General features: G+C 37.0%; 1 pseudogene; it reads left to right on the top strand.

Moving 5' to 3' along the window:
• Positions 1-1,902: 1,902 nt before the first annotated feature.
• Positions 1,903-2,044, top strand: LOC120243380 (annotated as a pseudogene).
• Positions 2,045-22,419: the final 20,375 nt, after the last annotated feature.

Below are 22,419 nucleotides of genomic sequence, written 5' to 3' on the forward strand. Positions count from 1 at the left end.
TATCGCTAGCACAAAGAGAGTGTAGAAACAAAGGGAAGATGGTGAAAATAGGAGAGAATAAGAAAAGTCTAATATTTATTGGGAAACCAGTACTTAATGAGTAGGTTACATGTAACAGTTACATTACAAATCATTTCTTAATTCATTGTCACCCAATTATTGTCACCCAATAAAGAATAAGATCATTCTACAATAAAAAATCTCCAAACTAAAAACATATCAACTTGCCTCAAGGATGAGAGTATAACTCTATAAAGTACAAAGCTCTTGCTCCATTATTTATACTATGGGTTTTTTAATCTTCAGTTGTGACCTGTTAGTGGGTTATAAAATTGTGGCCACTGTTATGTTTTTAACTTCAGTAAGCACACAATGTTGTATTAGTTTAAGTGTACAATATAGTGATTCAAAAATTTTATGTATTACTCAGTGCTTATCAAGATAAGTGTACACACTCTCTCTTTTTTTAAAGTTTTTAATGTTTATTTATTTATTGAGAGAGGTGAGAGAGAGGCCTAAGCAGGTTCTGTGCTGTCAATGCAGAGCTGCTGTGGGGCTCCATCCCATGAACTGTGAGATCATGACCCGAGCCAAAGCCGAAAGTTGGATGCTAAACTGGCTGAGCCACCCAGACACTCTGATACGTGTACTCTTAATCCCTTTCACCTACTTCACACATTCCACCCCCCACCCCGTCCTCCCCTCTGGTAATCATCAGCTTGTTCTCTATAGTTAAGAGTCTGTTTTTCTTGGTTTGTCTCTCTTTTTTTAATGTTTTTTTTTTTTTTTTTTGAGAGAGAGAGAGACAGAGTGGGGGAGGGGAGCAGAGAGAGAGGGAGACACAGAATCTGAAGCAGGCTCCAGGCTCCGAGATGTCAGCACAGAGCCCAACACGGGGCTCCAACTCACAAGCTGTGAGATCATGACTTGAGCCAAAGTCGGACTCTTAACTGACTGAGCCACCCAGGAGCCCGGTTTGTCTTTTTTGTTTGTTTGTTTTGTTTCTTAAATTCTGCATATGAGGGAGATGATATGCTCTTTGTCTTTCTCTGACTGATATCTGTCACTTCACATAATACTCTCTAGATCCATCCATGTCATTGTAAAGATTTCATTATTTTTTATGGCTGAGTGATATTCCATTGTATATGTATACCACATCTATCCATATATCTGTCCATGGATATTTGGACTGATTCATAATTTGGCCATTGTAAATAATGCTGCAATAAACATAAGGGTACATATATCTTTTCAAATTAGTGTTTGTACATTCTTTGGGTAAATGCCCAGTAGTGGAATTATAGGATCATATGGCAATTTTATATTTAATTTTTGAAGGAACCTCCGTAGTGTTTTCAAGTGGCTACACTAGTTTCAACTCCCATCTGCAGGTGCATGAGGGTTCTTTTTTCTCCACATCCTTGCTAGTATGTGTTGTTGATTTTAGCCATTCTGAGAGGTGTGAGGTGGTATCTCATTGTGATTTTGATTTGCATTTCCCTGATGACGAGTGACATTGAACATCTCTCCATGTGTTTGTTGGCCATCTATATGGCAGACATTTGGAGAAATGTCTGTTTATATCTTCTCCCATTTTAAAATGGGATTTATTTATTTGTGTGTGTGTGTGTGTGCGCACGCATGTGTGGGTGTGTGTGAGGGGATGTGTGTTGAGTTCTGTAAGTTCTTTCTCTGTTTTGGATACTAACCCTTTATTGGATATGTCATTTGCAATTATTTTCTCCCATTCCACAGGTTGCCCTTTAGTTTTATGGATTGTCTACTTCATTGTGCAGAAGTGTTTTATTTTCATATAGTCCCAATAGTTTATTTTTGCTTTTGTTTCCCTTGCCTCAGGAGGCATCTTTAGAAAAATATTGTTATAGCCAATGTCAGAGAATCGCTTCTTGGCCTTTTGGCTAAGATCAAGTGTAGTATCTGTTCTTACCAGTTTAATAGCCAATGTCAGAGAAATTACTGCTTGTGTTTTTTTCTAGGATTGTCCTGATTTCAGATCACATTGAGGTCCTTAAAACATTTTGAGTCTATTTTTGTGTAAGAAAGTGGTCCAGTTTCATTCTTTTGCATACAGCTGTGCAGTTTTTCCATATAATATAATCGTGGGTTTATTTCTGGGTTTTCTATTCTGTTCCATTGATGTCTGTTTTTGTGCCAGTACTGTATTATTTTGATTATTAAAGCTTTATGTAGTGTATCTTGAAATCTGGGATTGTACTACCTATAGTTGTGTTTTTCTTTTCTCTAGTTGTTTCAAGACTGCTTTGTCTACTCAGGATCTTTTGTGGTTCCATACAAACTTTAGGATTATTTGTTCTAGTTCTATGAAAAATGCTGTTGGTATTTTGAAAGGGGTTGCTTTAAATCTGTAGGTTGCTTTGGGTAGCATGGACATTTGTTCTAATCCATGAGCATGGGATATCTTTCTATTTGTTTGTGTTCTCTTCAGTTTTTTTAAGATCAGTATTTTATAGTTTTTAGAACACAGGTCTTTCACCTCCTGTTCTGTTTTTTCCTAGATATTTTATTATTTTAGACGGAGTTGTAAATTGGACTATTTTTTAAATTTCTCTTTCTGCTACTTCATTTTCAGTGTTTAGAAATGCAGTGGATTTCTGTATGTTGATTTTGCATCTGGTGACTTCACTGAATTCACTCATTAGTTCTAGTTGTTTTTTTTGGTGGAGTCTTCAGGGTTTTCTACATTTGGTATCATGTGATCTGCAAATAGTGAAAGTTTTTCTTCTTCCTTACCAATCTGGATATTGTTTATTTCTTTATGTTGTATAATTGCGGTGGCCAGGAGTTCAGTACTATGTTGAGTAAAAGTGGTGAGAGTGGACATCCTTGTCTTGTTCCTGACCTTAGGGGAAAGGCTCTTATTTTTCACCATTGAGTGTGTTAGCTGTGGTTCATTTTTGCCTTTATTATGTTAAAGTATGTTTCCTCTAAACTTACTTTGTTGAGGGTTTTTATCATGAATGGGTATTGTACTTTGTGAAATGTTTTTCTGCAATAATTGAAATGGTCATATGGTTTTTATCCTTTCACTTATTAATGTGCCGTATCACGTATCACCCCATCGATTTGCAAATATTGAACTGGTCTTACATCCCAGAAATAAAGCCTACTTGATTGTGGTGAATGACTTTTTAAATGTATTGTTGGAATAGGTTTGCTAATATTTTATTGAGGATTTTTCCATCTATATTCATCAGAAATACTGTTTTGTAGGTCTCTTTTCTGGTAGTGTCTTTATCTGTTGTTGGTATCAGGGAAATGCTGACCTCATAGAATGAATTTGGAAGTTTTCCTTCCTCTCTTATTTATTGAATAGTTTGAGAACAACAGATATTAATTGTTCTTTAAATGTTTGGTAGAATTCACTTGTGAAGCCATGTGGTCCTGGACTTTTGTTTGTTGGGAGGTTTTTGTTGTTGTTTTTGTTTTTTTGGTGGGGAGAAGGGCAGAGGGAGAGAGAGAGACTTTAGCAGGCTCCATGCCCAGTGCTGAGCCCAAGGTAAGGCTTGATCTCATTAATGTGAGATCGTGACCTGAACTGAAATCAAGAGTTGGATGTTTAACCAACTGAGCCACTCAGATACCTTGGGAGTTTTTGATATCTGATTCAATTTCATTGCTTGTAATTGGTCTATTCATATTTTGTATTTCTTCCTGCTTCTGTGTTGATAGGTTATATGTTTCTAGGAATTTATCCATCTTTTTCTAGGTTCTCCAATTTGTTGGCATATAATTTTTTATAATAATCTTTTATAATCTTGTATTTTTGTGGCATCAACTATTATTTCTCCTCTTTCATTTGTGATTTGTTTATTTGAGCTTCCCCTCCCACCCCCACATCACTTTTTATGAATCTGGCTAAATGTTTATCAATTTAGTTGATCTTTTCAAAGAATCAATTCCTGGTTGTATTGATATGTACTATTGTTTTTTTTTTTAAATTTTATTTCATTTATTTCTGTTCTAATCTTTATTATCTCCTTCCTCCTACTGGTTTTGGGTTTTGTTTGTTGTTCTTTTTTCTACCTTATTAGGTGTAAGGTTAGGTTGTTTATTTGAGATATTTCTGGCTTATTGAGGTTGGCCCATATTGCTGTCTGAGGTTTTTAAAGATGTTAAGCTGCACTGATTGTAAGAACTTGTGAAATTGGACGTCTCTGGTTTTCAAAGACAAATGTTATGGGGGACTCATCTTCCCTTTGTGGGTTCCCCATATCTGGGACGCCTGGTGTGAGAGGGTCTGTTTTTCATCCCCTCTCCATTCCTGCAGTGTCCTTCCTCCTGTGGACAGTCTCACAGGTCCATTTAGCTTCCAACCCCATCTCTGCCCTTCTTACTCTCTATGATGTGGCCTTTACACTTAGCCGAAGAAAGTCTGTTCTGTCAGCTTTGGGTCATTTTCTGGGTTATTTACACTGATGTGGATGTTATCTGGTTGTATCTATGAGATGAGATAAGTTTAGGATCTTTCTCGGGGCGCCTGGGTGGCTTAGTCGGTTAAGCGTCCGACTTTCGCTTAGGTCATAGTGTCGCGGTTCGTGGGTTCGAGCTGCGTTCGGGCTCTGTGCTGACTGCCAGCCTGGAGCCTATTTCGGAGTCTGTATCTCCCTCTCTCTCTGACCCTCCCCTGCTCACGCTGTCTCTCTCTCTCTCTCTCCTAGAAATAAATAAAAATACTTAAAATATGTATATATTAAATAAATAAATAAATAAAAAATAAAAAAAGTTTAGGATCTTTCTCTGCCATCTTCCTTGCAAATTCTGGTTGGTACACATATAGCCCTCACTGTACATTTGAAATATATTGCTTTCTTCCAAGCTGAATAAAGTATTCCTATATCAACCAACCATGATGGCCTCATCTTCTGTCCCCTCTCCCTCAAACAAAAGCCCTGGGCTCCTTCAAAGTGTCTTGGCTGAGCCCGTGACCAGTAATATGATTATTAGAAGAGGTCATACAATTTTTGATAGAATAAGACCCCCATAGGGATCTTTTTAATTTTTTACAGACTGAAGTCTTGAGAAGTTATTTTGGTCAGAAAACATAAAGTCAGTGTGGAAATATCTGTTTTTGTCATTCAAGTTCTCTAAGTATGAATTTGACTTTTTGGGTTTGATTTTCCATCCAGTCTGGAGTACACATCGACACACAAAGTCATTTCCTGCATAGGAAGCATATTTAGTGTATTCTTGGTAAATGTTTATTGTACATGTAGCACTGGAGGAAACATATGGCTTATCCTATTTACCAAAAATCTAGATGACCTGCAGGTAGATATCAGGAGGTGTCATTGTGCGCTGGCTGCTCAATAAATCTGTTTTCGTTTTTTTTTTTTTTTTTTCATGGTAACACAGCTAGAATGTATTTTCCAGCCTCTCTTGCAGTGATAAGTGGCTACATGACTGAGTTCTAGTCAATGAAATGTTAGTAGAACTGATATCTTCAAGTCCTGGGACTGGCCCATAAAAATCTCCCACATGTATTCACTCATATCTTTCTTCTTTCTGGGTATCTGAAATGGAAATAATCCCAGCATGGCCTTGAAAATGTTTTGATAATAGCATAGCTTCATCAATACAGTTCAATGAATAGCTGTGTGAAAAAGGGCAACCTCACCAAGGTCTTTATCAGTAGAGTACTTTTATATGCACATAAATGAAGAATAAAACAAAACATAACTTACATGGTATTTGAGCCATTCTGTATTTGGGGCCTATTCCTTACAGCAAATAGGCTATCCTAATTAATACATTCTGAAAATGAATATTCTGGATACATAAACTAGTTTAGGTAAGACCTGTGAAGAAGTCTATGAGAGAAAAATCATAGTAACCAGGAAAAATCATTCATCTTTATTGATTCCTTATTGATGTTTTTCCTCAGGTTTTATCAGACTCTTTTGGGGTTTCTGTTACATTTTAGGTCAACAATGATAGAATGATGTTTAAATATTCTATGTACGTAAAATATACAATGTGCAGTTAAGTATTAGAATGGTGTAATGTGTTCTCAAAGAACTCAATTCAACATGCCTGAGCTTGTCTCCAGCTGGACATGTTCTTTTATGAGCAAGAAGAATGTGTTTATTAATTCTCGAGAGTATTAGTTTAAGGTCATGGAAAAAAGTGGAGATAGTCCAGCTCTCAGCATGCTTCCCTGACCCATGAGGTGTTTTTTTTCTTAGGCAGGCCTGCTTTCCTGGTAACTTTGACAGTATTTAATTTTAAAAATTAGGTCATTTGGGGACTCCTGGGTAGCTTAGTTGGTTGAGTGCCTGACTCTTAGTTTCCGTTCAGATCAGGACCCAGGGTCATGGGACTGTGCCTTGTATCGGGCACCATGCTGAGCGTGGAGGCTGTTTGGGATTCTCTCTCTTTCTGTCTCCCTACCTACCTTCCTTTCTCTCTCTCTCTCTCTCTCCCTGCCTCTGTCCCTCTCCCCTGCTTGTACTTTCTTTCTCTCACTCTCTCTAAAATAAAAAAGTTAAGTAATTTGAAAAGTCTTTTGCATAATAGAATCAACTTTAAGGATCATTAATGATAAATGGAATTTAGTGATAAGATCCAAATTCAATAGTAAGGACCAAAATTTGATCAAATTACAATTGCTCTTATAAAATAGACCAAGAATTTTCCAGATTTATAAAACCTCTTGCTAATAATTAAATTTATTTATTCTTTCTCCTAATGAGAACATTTTATGCCTTGCCATTGAATAGTGAGCTATTGTCATTATCACATTTGTGCTGCCTGTAATACAAGAGGAAAAGTTGTTAGGTCAGTTTTACAGATCAGAAAACCAAATCTTAAAAGACTTGAAGTGATTTTCCCAAGGACCTACAGCTGGTAAGACAGGGCTGAGTCTCAAATATTCATTGTTTTCTTCTTCTACCATTTAATTACCTGGGTGTCTTTGCATTTTATACCTTTTCAAACAGACTATCTGCCAAACAAAATGATGAATTAAGGCAGCTACAGGTCCGTTATATTTGTGAGCTTGAGATCGAAAGAATCTAAAGAGACCAATAAAGTATATTAAGAGGTAGACGTCATAACCTTATTGTTCAATGTGCAGAAGGTGTTCAGAGGCTCAGAAAGTAAAATGGGCTAATAGAGTGTTTAACACAGTGCCTGGCAACCCTTAGGTGCTCAATAAAGACTAGTTGGAACCATGTCCTCATAAAGTAGTATGTGTAAAACCATTTGATCAAAACCCTCATTTCCTTGAGTAACTCATTTGCAGAAGATAAACTTTTGATCGTTTGTTACTCAAGGGTCATTGATCAGTGTGAGGAAATGTTAATTAAAAAAAAAAGAGGCAGAGCAAAGAAAGGAACTACAGCCAGTTGGATTCCTTTTCTATCTCCAGAAACATAAACAATGACTAGGCAGCTTTTGCACTGTGAGAAGCAAAGAGGAAAATGTGTTTCTCTGAAGCAGAGTAATGTTAGGAAGCCCTATCATTAATTCATAATTGTAAATGTATGATTCCATTGGGATTTGAAGTATATTTAAGAAAATGTTTTTTAATGTTTATTTATTTTTGAGGTAGGAGAGACAGAGCACAAGCAGAGAAAGGGCAGAGAGAGAGGGAGACACAGAATTGGAAACAGGCTCCAGGCTCTGAGCTGTTAGCACAGAGCCTCATGCGGGGCTCAAACTCATGAGCTGTGAGATGATGGCCTGAGCTGAAGTCAAAGGATTAACCAACTGAGCCACCCAGATGCCCCGAAGTATATTTTTAAAGCAAGAATATTAGTGCATTTTTAATTCCTCTGTTATAATTCTCATCCTGAAATTCATTTTTATCTTAACGTGACCTAAAATTTTTATTGGTATCATCATCTCACAGCTACTAAACACTAATCAATGCCATTTTAGTGGCATTAGAGCAGAGTGGAAACCCAGGCATCAGAAGAAGAGGCTTCTAGTCCTGGCTCATCTGATAATTACTTGTGTTACCTGGGGCAGTTCATTTTATCTGAAGGGAGTCTCAGTTTTCTCACCTGAAAAATGAAGAGCTTAGTAAGTTGACTAGTTTGAAGAATCATTCAGATTCTTCCCAAAGGTTAACATTTCCAGACCAGCTACAACATTTCCTTATCTTGTGTCTGCACTGTTGTACAAATATTTTGAAGGATTTGAGAGATAACACCCTTTTCCCATGGCATTAGATCCTGTAATCAACAAAGACTTTATATATCTTCTCTTTTTATTGACTTAGGTATCAAATGTCTAGAGGAAGGCTGTTTTTTCCCCCAGTCTCTTCCTCTTGCTTCTCAGTTCTTAGTCTCCTTCTGCCCCATGCACTGCTCACATGCACACACTCTCTCTCTAAAAAAGGAAAAAAAAAAAAAAAGAAAGAAAGAAAAGAAAGGAAAAGAAAAAGGAACTGTTTTTCTACCTGCAATTTTATGGAGTGTTGAGTATTTCCCAAACCTGAAAAAGAAGTCACCACTTTCTTAGAAGTTTACATCATTTTTTAAATATTTTATTTATTTCTGAGAGAGAGAGAGAGAGACAGACAGACAGACAGACAGCGTGAGCAGGGGAGGGTCAGAGACAGAGGGAAATACAGAATCTGAAACAGGCTCCAGGCTCTGAGCTGTCAGCACAGAACCTGATGCGGGGCTCGAACCCATGATCTGTGACATCATGACCTGAGCAGAAGTTGGACGCTTAACCAACTGAGCCACCCAGGTGCCCCAGAAATTTACTTCATTATCATGAGGAGCTAGTTGCTTGGTATAGACCTAAGTTACAGGTTCACTTTTCACAGTGGCTGAATGAAAGACAATGAGCATTGCATGGAATGAGACCCTCCAGCCAGCCTTTGTAGCTTTTTGGAATTCTCATCATTGTGACAACTTTTTTTGATGGAGAGACATTATGTCTCTAGAAGCTCTTTATTTTCTACTTTTATTTATTTATTTTAACCTGTGAAGGACATCCCTATAGAACATTAGTATAAAATAGAAGCTCAGGCAAGTTTACCTTTGGTAAAATTTGACTGCTCCTTTGTAGGTAACAAAGCACTGAATAAAGTACTGAAACTTCATGTTAATTGGAGTTTGGGGTAAAGAGTATTCATTCTGTAGCATGAATTCCCAAGTAGTTTGTTCAGAAGAGTTTGATCGCACAGTGTATTACTCTGAGCAAGTAGAACATAGCAGACAGAGGTTGGGAGGCGGGAGGATGGACAGATGGCAGAGAGGGAAGGACTTGGAACAGCGGAGGAGAGATCCAGAGAGAAGCTTCTGTAGCACAACTGCTGCCCTGGGTTGAATTATATCCCCTGAAAAGGTCTGTTGAAATGCTAGCCCCTGGTACCTGTGAATATGATCTTATTTAAAAACAAGGTATTTCCATATGTTTGCATGTATAGGAGGATTAGGAGGAACTTAACGGAGGACCGTGAGGGAGAAGAAGGGGAAAAATAGTGGAGGAGAGGGAGGGAGGCAAACCATGAGAGACTCTTGAATGCTGAGAACAAATTGAGGGCAGATGGGGGTGTGGGGGGGAGGGGGGAGATGGGCATGGAGGAGGGAATTTGTGGGGATGAGCACGGGGTGTTATATGGAAACCAACTTGACAATAAACTATTTAAAAAAAATGAATGAAATCTATTGACACCTTGAACTTGGACTTCAGCCTCCAGAACTGTGGGAAATAAATGTCTGTTGATAAAGCCAAAAAAGAAAAAAAGAAACAGGGTATCTATAGGTGTAATTATTTAAGACGAGGTCAGTACAGGAGTAGGGTGGACCCTAATCCCATAGGACTGATGTCCTTATGAGGAAACACAGAAGACACAGACAGGAGATGGTCAAGTGAAGATGGAGGCAGAGATCGGAATGACACATCTTCCAGCCAAGAAACCCCACGGACTGCCAGCCACCAGGCAAGGGAAGATTCTTCCTCAGAGCCTTCCAGGAGGGCATGGCCCTGCAGGCATCTTGAATTCAGACTTCTAGCCTCTAGAACTGTGAGACAATGTATCTTTCTTATTTTCAACCACCTACTTTCTGGTGTTTTGTTAAGGCAGGCCTAAGAAATGAATACAGCCACACAGGTTTGTATCTTGGCTTTGCCAATTACTATTCTTTACTCTTGGGTAATTATTTTAGTTTCTCTAAACTTTAATTTCCTTCATTATAAAAAAAGAAAAGCAACAAGAGGGCTAGTATAAGAATGAAAATAATGTATACAAAGCACTTAGCATCGTGTCTAGCAAATAGTAAGCATTTAATGAATAACTAATATTAGCTTGAACCGAGAAAAACATTAAATGTAAATTTTATGTAAAAATGTGCCTGCTGAAGATTCTGCTAATTACAAGGCCAAAGGCATCAGATCAGGGTAATATTACATAATAAGTGAATAGTACGAGGTCCTCTTAAATACAATCAGTTCAGAGATATAATAATAAAACAGTGAATCTGTCTTCTCATTCATTTATGTATCTATTGTCTATATAATGATTCAAGTAACCAATTTCAGTGATTTCTGGAATGAAAGCTAATTAAATGTAACAATTTAGCACTGAGTGTTTTTTGCTCAAGTGTGCCAGAACTTAATTTTATGTTAATTCCCTATGAATCTGAGACTGCTTTTCTTTTCACTTTTTAAGAATATACTTTAAAATACTTTAAAAATGACATCAAATGCCTTGCTTAAATTACCTGTTATTTTATGTCCTATAGTACAGCAGGTCTGGACATATCAGAAATAATTGGCCCAAACATTACTCTGGAAGCCTTGCTATACTTTATTTAAAAAGAAGTCAGAGAAAGGAAATGAGATCAGGTTTGACATCCAAAATGAGTTTTTCATTTAGAATTGTGTTCTAGTATAATGACATTTGAATGGTAACGTGGAAGAGAAGTACAGCTGTAGTCGAGTGTTTCTCAGTATTAGAATATCCTAGTAGCCCTTCTGATCACTATACAGGCTCATTGGCTTTTCTGTGTATTCATGTCTACATGTTCATGTATACACATCTACATCCATACATGCACATAGATTCTACAAAATTAAAAAATAATTTACTTATTTTGAGAGAGAGAGAGAGAGAGTGAGAAGAAGCACAGAGGGGGAGGACCATGGGGGGAGGGGAGAGAAAATCCCAAGCAGGCTCTATACTGTCAATGTGGAGCCTGAAGCAGAGCTCCATCTCACCAACCATGAGATCCTGACCTGAGTCAAAATCAAGAGTTGGATGCTTAACCAACTGAGCCACCCAGGTACCCTGAAAGTCTTTATTTTGTAAAGATTTTATTTTTTAAATAATCTCTACACCCAATGTGGGGCTTGAACTCAAAATCCCAAGATCAAGAGTTGCATGCTTCACTGACTGAGCCAGCCAGGCACCCCAGTTCTACCAAAATTCTCAATTGCTTGCTGTCATGTTATACAAAATGAACTGGCAAGGAGGTTAGAAAGAAACATCATGAAGACTTCAAATGGGGGGTGGATAATAGTCAAATCATTAGGAATTAACAAGAGCAATTAACAAGAACCTACAATAGAGAGAAGACAAGAAGGGAATAGACTAGGCAAAGACAGGAGGAGAAAGTTTTCAAAAGCATTGTGTATTCAAAAGCAGCACCTTCATCATTATTTTCCATATCATAAATTAATATAAAAATGAGTGTACTCATGCACATGGATGAAAATATATTCCTTATACCATTTTGAGGGAGTTGAGACAGAGTAAAATGCTGAATTATGTTTATATCTAACCATCTTCAAAATCCATCTCTATATGAAGGAGACCTAGAAAAGATAATTTTTTCAAAGTGTCCTTCTTTCTTTTTTACAATTGATATATAATTGACACATTAGTATTAGTATTAGGTTTATGACCTAGTGATTTGATATATGTATATATTGTGAAATGATTACCATCATAAGTTATAGTTAATAGTCATCACCACCCAGTTATGTTGTTTTTCTTGTAATAAAAACTGTTTTGTTTACTGTATTCCCGCCCATCTGGTTACATTCATTTATGTTTTCTACCTGCTTCTTGCTGACATTCGTGTTCATAACTTCTCTTTGACAGTATCAATTACAGCCTAAAAGGAAACCTAACAGTGCTGGCATAGGTAATGGGCCTCAAGGAATTCTAGAATGGAATAGTAGAGTTTTTAAAATTTTTATTTATGTATTTGTTCATTCACTCAACCATTATGTACAAAAAATTATGCTAGCTATTGGTGAATGAGATTCACAAACTCCTTAGTTTCAAGAAGGTTGGAAACTAGTGGGGTAAGATGGATATGTCACTAAACAATTATAATGTGAGAAATGCATTTGTGAGAAAAATGTGATAACTGTACTTGAGAGGTTCTGAAGCCCAAAGGCGTAGTATGTAAGTCACATTTGATAGGATCAGTAAAGGCTTTCTATAAAAATGTCATTAAGTTTATACTTAAAGAATGATTTGCACTTAGATGAAGAGGCAAGAGAGAGAGTTTTCCTAGTAGAGAAAATAACATGTATAGTGACTTGAAGATAGGAGATTGACAGATTTGAGGAAATAAAAATGGTTATTATTGGCTGGAGTGTAGATTGTAAAGCACAGAGACTTCAGTGATCATGTAAAGATAATCAGTAGTTAAAGATTATGAAGAATCTCAAACACTATATTAAGGAGGTGAGATTTTAGTTCAAGGATAGTCAGGAGCCATTGAATAATTCTAAGCAGGTAAATGGTATGATCAGTTTTAAATTTTAGAAAATTCATTTTTATTCCTATATGGAAAATAGATGGATGAGATCCAAGACTAGAATGAGAAGTTCATATATGAGTCTGATGGAGTAGTACAGGAGAGACAAGAATATGACTCAAATTAAGGTAGTGTCAATGGTTAGAGAGGGAGTGAATAGATTTGCAAAATATTTAGGATATAGAATTAACTGAATTTGATAATAAGATAGTGTAGTCAATGAGGCATAAAACCCACTAAGATGTTCAGATTTCTTGTGTCAGCAACTAGTAGAACTATTAATTTGTAGAGATAGAAGATACCAGAGAAACAGAAGTTTCTGGTAAAATGATGATGTGTACCTGTCTAATGTGTTGAAATTTGAAGTGTCTATGAAATTGCTGAGTAGAGCTACCCAATGGAAAGTTGGATATGTGGTTTCTAGCTGAGGGGGAATAACACAGATTTTGGATAGCATCATATATAAATTATCATAAATTATGGGAATAGAAGAGCTGTTAAAAAAGTCATAGAATGAAAGATGGATGGATTGAGGTAAGAGCCTTTAAAGGCAGGAAAAGATAGACCCAAATAAGGAACTGGTATGAAGCTTTAAGAAACAGAAAGAAAATTCTACAGTTATGACATCCTGAAGGGGGAAGGAAATGTTTTAAAGAAGGGACCAGCAACAAGAAATGCTGAAATATTAAATAATTAATAAAATGTGTCCATTGAATTTAGCAGTAAAGATGTCTTCCTAAGAGCATTTTTGAGGCTGGATTCTGTGGAGTGGTATAAAGACAAGTTGGATTGTAATGGCTGAGTTGAAAATACGGAAGTGAAGGCAGGAAATTTAAAAACATTTTCAAAAGTTTAATCATCAGAGGGACAATATATGGTTTGGAAATCAATGAATTTGAGAATTTTTTTTGATGAAGAGGGAGATCCAGGGATTGAAATGTGAGGAAATTCAAGGAATGCAAAGAAATGACTAATGGTCCTTTGTACCTGAATAGTCAGGTAAGACTAAGATCCAGAGAACAGGAAGGTAAACTTTAGATAGGATCATTGGCAGTTTTTCTAATGTAACACACAGAATGGACATGGATTGAAGTAAGTTTGAAGATACATAGAAGTTGGGTGAGTTCCCATCTATGGGCCTTTATTATTCTGGAAAGGGAGAGGTAAAGCAATTGGGTATGAATGAGGAGACAACTTGTTGGATCTAAGGCTTCAGTTAAATATAGAAAATTGAAAATAGTGGAGGATGAGATTATTGAGAGCTGAAAAGATACAAAAGAATTTCCAGGAGCACTTGAGAGCCCAGTTTATGCTGTATGTCATCAATTTATGGTAATATTAGTTTGTCTTCTATTTACGTTTGTTAAGAAAAACAGTAGCATTCAGCCACCTTTTCACATAGGTGTGAAAAGGCAGTTAATTTGATTCATTTAGACTTCAAAGTTTGCTTTACAGAATGATAGTTCATCCAGAGATTTCAAATACTAAGACACTGGTATAATGATGAGCCAATAAGTATAAACTAAGTAGAAATGAAGACAAGAGAAGAAAGGAAAGGGGTCAAATCACTACAGATACCTGTCCAAAGAATCAAAAATAAGTAAATGAGAGGATGAAACACACAAGTGTGACTAGAAAATGTGGCAACTGTAATGACAGTTGTGGAAATGGAGCATTCCAGTTAATGACCAACTCTAGGGCACAGCCAGCAAATTTCTGTGCGTCTTTAAAGTAGAGAACAGATAGAGGTCCTTGGAAATGTGAACATTTATTAGCTGGGAGGCCATAGTGTAGGGTAGTCAAGAGGAAGTTAAAATCATTGGAAATCAGACAGGACTTGGGGATGAAGACAACATTGAGCCGGGTATTATAGCTTTGGTAGAGAAAAAAGACCTGATAGATAACAAGAAATCAGAGATAGAAGATTAAGTAGAGAAGTGACATGAATTTCAAGGAAGCATTCAGATGGAAGAATAATGTTCTGAAAAGGGCAATAGAGAATGAGAAAAACATGGATATATATGGGTATACATGAAAAAGCTTCTTAGGATTTCTGGATAACAACCTTATTTCATTGACAATGCACATGAAATTATTTCATTATATTCTGTTTTCTGCTTAATTTATATACCTATTTGTTTATGTTGATTTGCACATAGAGCTGTGTATTTGTGTTGATAATTTCATAATTATTTTATTTTTATAAATGGACTACTCTATATCAGTGCTAGGATACCAAAATATGGCATGATTCTTGAAGTTCAGTGTTTCCAGTTTCCTAGCTTCCCTGTTAGCCATTGTGATTTCCTCATGGTCATAAATAAGTCCATGTTGTCACCATAGCACACTGGGAAGAAGATAGAAGTTAGCAACTTTGAAAAAATTGTTTCAAATTAGATAGAAAGGCTTCAAAATTTTTGATTTTTATAATATTTTTTATTTGTAAATAATTTGAAGGATTTTTACTGTCCTGTTTATTTACTATGCTAAATTAATTGTGTCTGTGATCAAGAAATCTCCCAAAGGAAATATTTTCTTGTCTAAATAAGTTTAGTGAAGTCCAGACTATACCTCTTGGCTTTACTTCACAGGTTTAAAAAAAACAAAAAACATCAAGTCTTAAGGCAAATGTTTCTTCCACAATAAATGAAAGTCATAGATGCCAGAAACAGTTCCAACACCTGTAGTGTACACCATTTAAATAAATGTTCCTTTGTGATATTTGAATATCTTAGTAATGATTTTGCACTAACTTAAATTCATCTAGGTAGATACTTTCATTTCCTGAGATAAAACTATAGGGAAAAGGAAGATTTTTTTCCTCTCCTTTCTCATGCTTTTAGATCCCCACCATCTCCTTCCCTTCTTGATGGTTCCTTGCCAGAATGGTCTCTAATCAGTCAAGTTATCCTGCCTTGAACATTCTGTCTTCCTTATGCAGTCTTCTTCACCAGTCCATGTCTCTTTCCTTCTTCAAAAAGGCTTGCTTCATCTGGGAAGCTTTCAATAGATTAACTCCACCTAACTGTAGCATGCTTCTGCTTTCTCATGCTTTAACAACATTTGTAATTTAACATTCATCTTCTTTATGTTTTACCCAAACACTTTTTTTTAATAGTTTATTGTCAAGTTGGTTTCCATATAACACCCAGTTCTCATCCCTACAAGTGCCCTCCTCCATGCCCATCACCCCCTTCCCCGTCCCCACACCCCCATCAGCCATTTTACCCAAACATTTAAACAGATTAGCACATGGTGTTATTATTATTCTATCATAGGGTCATCATATTATTATTTGATTGTAGTTTTATTTGGGGGTTCTTTCCATCAGACTGATCTCTTTGTGAACAGGGTATGTAGCCTTCATCTCCATATCCCTAACTCCACACACAGTAGTCATATTGATGGCAGACAGTCCTATCTCAATTGCCCCCTTGTACTATTTGTCCTTGGGTCATGTATCAATATCTATCTATCTATCATCTATCTATCTATCTAATTTTTGTCTTTCTTTGGTTCGACTCTGACAAGCTGCTTAGTGATTAGAATTTAAAGAGTGCCAGATAAAATAGAATAGGGGCCCTTTGGCTAACTGGGAACATCCACATCTACAGCTGGCCACAACTGTTCTAGAGCTCATAGATATAGCTATTACATGGTCAGGAATCTGGATGTCTGTTTAAACAGAAGGAGCAAGTTTGACTTAGGGTTTCTACAGAATCAGGTTAGAATTATGAAAGAGGCTTACAGGTCAATAAATAAGCAGAGAACGGACCAGTTTATTTCAAAGTATAAGCTGCTTAAAGATATGTCAGATCTCTAAAGCTGACACTGCCCAGTATTTGGAAATACTTACACAAAAATAAACATGAAATAGTTTTAACAGTAAGTTTTGGTATGTAATAATATAAAGATTAAAATATTAAAGACAGCTATAATAATCAATGGTGAAGCTCCAAAACAGAGGCATGTGTGGTATAGTGAAAACAACACCAGAATAAGAATTACAAGATGCAGGGTTGAATCTGATATCCGTGCTAGATGACACTGAGCAAGACACTTATTCTTTTTTTTTAATGTTTATTTATTTTTGAGAGAGAGAAAGAGAGAGTATGTGAGCAGTGGAGGGACAGAGACAGAGGGAATCACAGTATTTGAAGCAGTCTCCAGGCTCTGAGATGTCAGCACAGAGCCTGACATGGGGCTCAAAACCACGAGCTGTGAGATCATGACCTGAGCTGAAGTTGGATGCTTAACCAATGGAGCCACCCAGGCGCCCCTACAATCCACTTATTCTTTCTGAGCCAGCCTTCTCTTATTTGTCAAGTGAGATGGTTGGGGGATCTATATGATCACCTTTGATAAGTTGTGATGCTTTACAGTGTTGTAGAAAAGTGCAGAAAGTTATATAATGTGATTATGATTATTAAAATACTATGAATATATCTGAACATCGTTAGAGAGAAGATAATGCTTTATTAATTATATGGAAGTTATGGGGAGGGTGTCCCAAAGTGCCTAGCAAATTGAACACATGGCAAATGTTCACAAAAAGCCTCAGGAGTTTAGAGTTGGAAGGTATCTTACATTATCTATTAAACATTTAATTTTATGAATGAGAAAAGAGATTAGAAGTTAATATACTTGCTTAATGTCATACTTAGCAAGTAAATGGTGAAAACTGTGCCAGGCTTTAGATAGATGGTTAACCCAGGTAAATACTTATTCTACGCTGCCAGGAATTTGCATAAAAAATGTAAGTTTTGGGCAGTGTTACCAACATCTAGTATTCAGGGCAGTGAGAAAAAATTTACTTACAACAAATTAATTGTTAATATCTTCAATACTTAGATTTCTTCTAAATCAATAAAAAGTTACTCAAATAATTAAAAATATATAAAATTAATGATCATACAAATCACAGAAAAGAGTAAGAAGGTGATTAAGAAGTGGCATCAGCAAGATGGATGGCTAGAAAATCCTAACACTGATTTCTATTACAAAAACAAAACGCGTAAGTAGAAAGACTACACACCAATGAAAGAGCTCAGGGAAAGTTCTAGACTACAACAAAATAGCAGCAAAAATCCTGTAGAGCTCATAAACTGAAGAAGGGCACATAAAAAGTACAGGAAGCATTTTACCTAAGTTATTTCATCTCACAGTTCAGAGCAGCTTGACTCCATGAGGGATCCTCTTAGAGGATTTCACCCCATAAGAAAAAGGAGAGCAGGAGAACCCCAGCAAGACTCACCATTGCGGTCATTTGCAGACTTGCTACTGAGGTCTCCCAGAATCTACATCAATACTGATCCCGACTGATAGAGCTGCTTGGAATCCCCCCCACTGCATCTACTTTCTGGGGCTGGTGAAACCTGCCACCATAGGACCAGCACATTCTTGGTTACTGAGGACCCCTTAGTCTCACTTTACAAGACCTCACTCTGTAACGTGACCTCACTTTACAGAGCTGCACAGAGACTATGCTGCTGTGCCTTCCCAGGAAGAGGTGACTGCACCCTCAAATATGCAGACATCAAGACAAATTCACCAGAAAAATCAAAAACAAGGAAAGATAACACTACCAAATAATATTCTACTAACTGACCCTAAAGAAATGGAGATCTGTTAATTACTTGAAAACAAGAATTCAAAATAATTAATTTAAGGAAGCTCAGTGAGATTCAAGATAACACTGGTAGACGACTCAGTGAATTCAGGAAACAACACATGAACAAAATGTGAAGTTCAACCAAGAGAAATAATAGAAAAGAAACAACGGTCCTGGAGCTGAAGAATACAACAAATAAAAAAAGTGATAAAGAACTTCAATATCAGGCTCAATCAGGCAGAAGAAAGAATCTGTGAACTTGATGACATCTTTTGATATTATCCAGGTAGAGGAGAAAAAAGAAGTTAGATTGCTAAAGAGTGAAGAAAGCCTATGAGGATTGTAGGACTACCTAAAGAGAAACAATATTCACATTATATGGGACTCCCAGAAGTAAAAGAGAGAAGCAGAAAATTTATTTAAGGAAATAACGACTGGGGCACCTGGGTGGCTCAGTCAGTTGAGTGTGCAACTTTGGATCAGGTCGTGATCTCGTGGCTCGTGGGTTCCAGCCCTGTATTGGGCTCTGTGCTGGCAGCGCACAGCCTGGAGCCTGCTTTGGATTCTGTGTCAATAGATTTCTCAGTAGAAAGCTTACAAGCCAAGAGAGATTGGGATGGTATATTCAAAATACTCAAAGAAGAAAACTTCAATAAAGGTAGATATATAGTCAAATTCAAAATATTTTACTACCACAATAATGTGTAAATTGCTTTGAATCTAGCATATAGGGTAAAAGATAAAAGTGTTAGCATCTATAGATATAATATTTTGTTAATGGGCATATAATTTAAAAGTATGTAAATTGGGGCATCACCATTAATTGTGCATGGGGGGCAAATATGTAGAACATTTTTGTGCCATTGAAGTTAAGTTGTTAGCAGCTTAAAATAGAGAGTTATAAGTATAAGATGTATTATGAAAGCCGCACACTAACTACAAGGCAGAAATCTATAATAGATACATAAATGAAAAAGAGAAGAGAAACCCACCACTACAAAAGTCCCATCATGGCGGGCCCCTCCACCAGAAAACCAGCCCCCAAACCCTGCCAACACTGTACTTCCCGAGCTGGGAGTTTTGCAAGGCCTCGATCTGGTGGCAGTGGCAACAGATCTCATTTCACAAGCAGACCAGAGCACACCTACTTAAAGCATTCCACAGTGGACCAAGTAGCACCTTTCAGGCCAGTCATCTGCAGACAGTCTTTGCAAATGGCTGACCTGAAGGATAAAGTAGCCAGGACCCAACAGCAGAGTGCACATGGCACACATTGGAGATGCTCCCAGAAGTTCCAGGCCCTTGGTAACAGGGGATACTACACTGCAGGGCACTGCAAGAACTCTTCTTCATAAAGCCATCACCCTCAAGAACAGAAGATGTACCTGACTTTCCTAAAAGAGAAACAGGCACAGAAACTTAGACAAAATGAGAAGACAGAGGAATTTGTCCCAAATGAAAGAACAGGACAAGGCCACGGCCAGAGATCTAAGTGAAACAGATATAAATAACATGCCTGATGGAGAATTTAAAGCAGTGATCATAAGGGTACTTGCTAGACTTGGGAAAATAGTGGAAGGACATTAGTGAGGACCAACCGGGAGAAGAAGGGGGGAAATGGTGGGGGAAAGGGAGAGAGGCAAACCATGAGAGACTCTTGAATGCTGACAAAAACTGAGGACTGATGGATGTGGGGGGGAGGAGGGATGGGCATGGAGGAGGACACTCGTGGGGATGAGCACTGGGTGTTATGTGGAAACTAATTTGACGATAAACTATTTGAAAAAAAAAAAAAAAAAAAAAAGGAAGGACATTAGTGAGACCATTAACACAGGGATAGGGGATAACATAGCAGAACCTAGCTCAATAAACAAAATGAGAAACACTCTTGATAGAATGAACAGCAGGCTGGGAGAAGCAAAGGAAAAAATTAATGACATAGAAGACAGAGTAATAGAAAGTAATTAAGCTGAATAAAAAGAGCGGAAAAAAAATGGTTGAAAACAAGGATAGATTTAGGGAACTCAATGGCTCCATCGAACGTAAATAATGGTCATGTTATAGGAGTCCCAGAAGGAGGAGGAGGAGGAAGGGGAGGAGAGGGGAGGGGGGAGAGAGGATGTGGGAGGATGGGGAGAGAGGAGGAAAAGAAAGAAAGGGGCAAAGAATTTATTTGAAGAAAAAAGAAAGATCTCAAACAGCCCAAACTTATATCTCAATCCACTAGGAAAGAACAAACTAAATCCAGTAGAAGAAAGGAAATAATAAAGAGTAGAGAAGAAATAAATGAATAGAGGGCCAATAAAAAAGGTCAACAAACTAGAATTTGGCTTTGTGAAAAGATAAACAGAACTGGAAAACCTTTAACTAGACTAGAGAAAAAAATAGAGGTGGCTCAACTTAATAACATTATAAATGAAAGAGGAGACATTACAAACAATATCTCAGAAATACAAAGGATCGTAAGAAACTACTATGAGCAATTAAAAGCCAACAAATTAGATATTTTAGAAGAAATGAATGTATTTCTAGAAATGTAACTTACCAAGACTGAAAGTTTGAACATAGAAGTAATGAAGAAGGGTATTGAACTGATAAAACCATGACATGGTAAGTGGTCTTCAAGATGGCACGAGCAGTTCAACTGTAATAAAATTTTAGTTGGTGTCAGTGACTTTCTTAAATTGCCCACGTAACATTTGGGGACTTTTGAGACTAGGTAATAGAAGCTTTACAACTTCCACTTGTTTTTTTGGGATGCTTCCAAGTGAGAGACTATTGAGAATTTGCCAGTTGAGCCCATTTAGCCCACAAAATAATGAGAGATAATAATAAATTTACCACAAAGTTTTGGGTGGTTTGTGGTGCTGCAACAGATAAATAGAGCAGTGGCAATGCTAACAAAACCATGCAAATTAGATGATTGCAGAGAGCTAGGGAAGTGATTTAGACCCAAGGCCTAAAAATGAAAGTCTTAACTTCCCTTGCTAAGGTAAACGAAAACCACTGTTTCTAGTGTTCTTTCTAACAAAAAGAGTGGGAAAGGTCATCTCAGTAAATTTATGTTTTGCACAGGCAAAGTAGGTTAGTTGAATGGGCATATGATAGGGACTATCACTTCTGCAATTTTACAAGTTTCTGCTGGTGGCACTAATATTTGAAATCCCTTAAACAATGGAATATTGCTTTTGTTTACTTGTTTGACAGTGAGAAGTAGTTTTAAGGTTTTCCATGTGGCCTTTCCTAATATGAAGAATCTAATTTCATAGTTAAGGGAACTAATATGGAGTCCTGCCAGTTGCTGAGTGGATCTGTTGCAACTACATATTCTAGAACTAAGAAAATAACCAGAAGTTTGAATGGGAACATACTGGACCAACGGTGAGATGGACATGAGCCTAAATTCCATTATCATATGAACTCTGATTGTGACCATAGTGCTTTGGGGATCCCCATGGATTACGTCAGGTGAGAGCCAGTGCCTAACAATCCCTGGAAATTCTGTCTATATCTTTTTTTTTTTTTTAATCCAAAAGTACAGTTCCTTTGGAGAAGATAAGGTAGAATATTTATAGTCCGACAGGGTAATGAGGTACCTCTGTAGGGTCTATCTTTCCCTTTATTCAGGGTTCTGAACCACCTCACATACGGGCACTTGATGAGAGGTATGCCCCTATATAAATATAAACCACAAATGTGGTTCATTTCTTTATACCTAGAGTTTGTTTGTTTGTTTTGCTTATATACAGCAAGTAAGACTTGAATAGGCCACTCATTTATTTTAGTCATGGGCGCATCATTGTCAATTAACCACTGCCAAATGTCAAATTATTCTGATTACTATCCTTCTACAGTATAACAGAAAGACCTGATGTATCAACTTAGTTTAATATAGGCCGTCATTAAGTGCAGGTTTTAATCAACCAACAAAGTTGACTTTTAGAATCCACTTCCAGCTGCTTGCGCAAATGCATTAAATCCAGAATCTTTTGCTAGTATACTCATTTCAATTGAGTTAGCCTAATCCAACATTGC

Source organism: Hyaena hyaena, unplaced genomic scaffold, assembly GCF_003009895.1.
Source record: "Hyaena hyaena isolate Hyena2069 unplaced genomic scaffold, ASM300989v1 scaffold_339, whole genome shotgun sequence".
NCBI classification, from domain to species: Eukaryota; Metazoa; Chordata; class Mammalia; order Carnivora; family Hyaenidae; genus Hyaena; species Hyaena hyaena.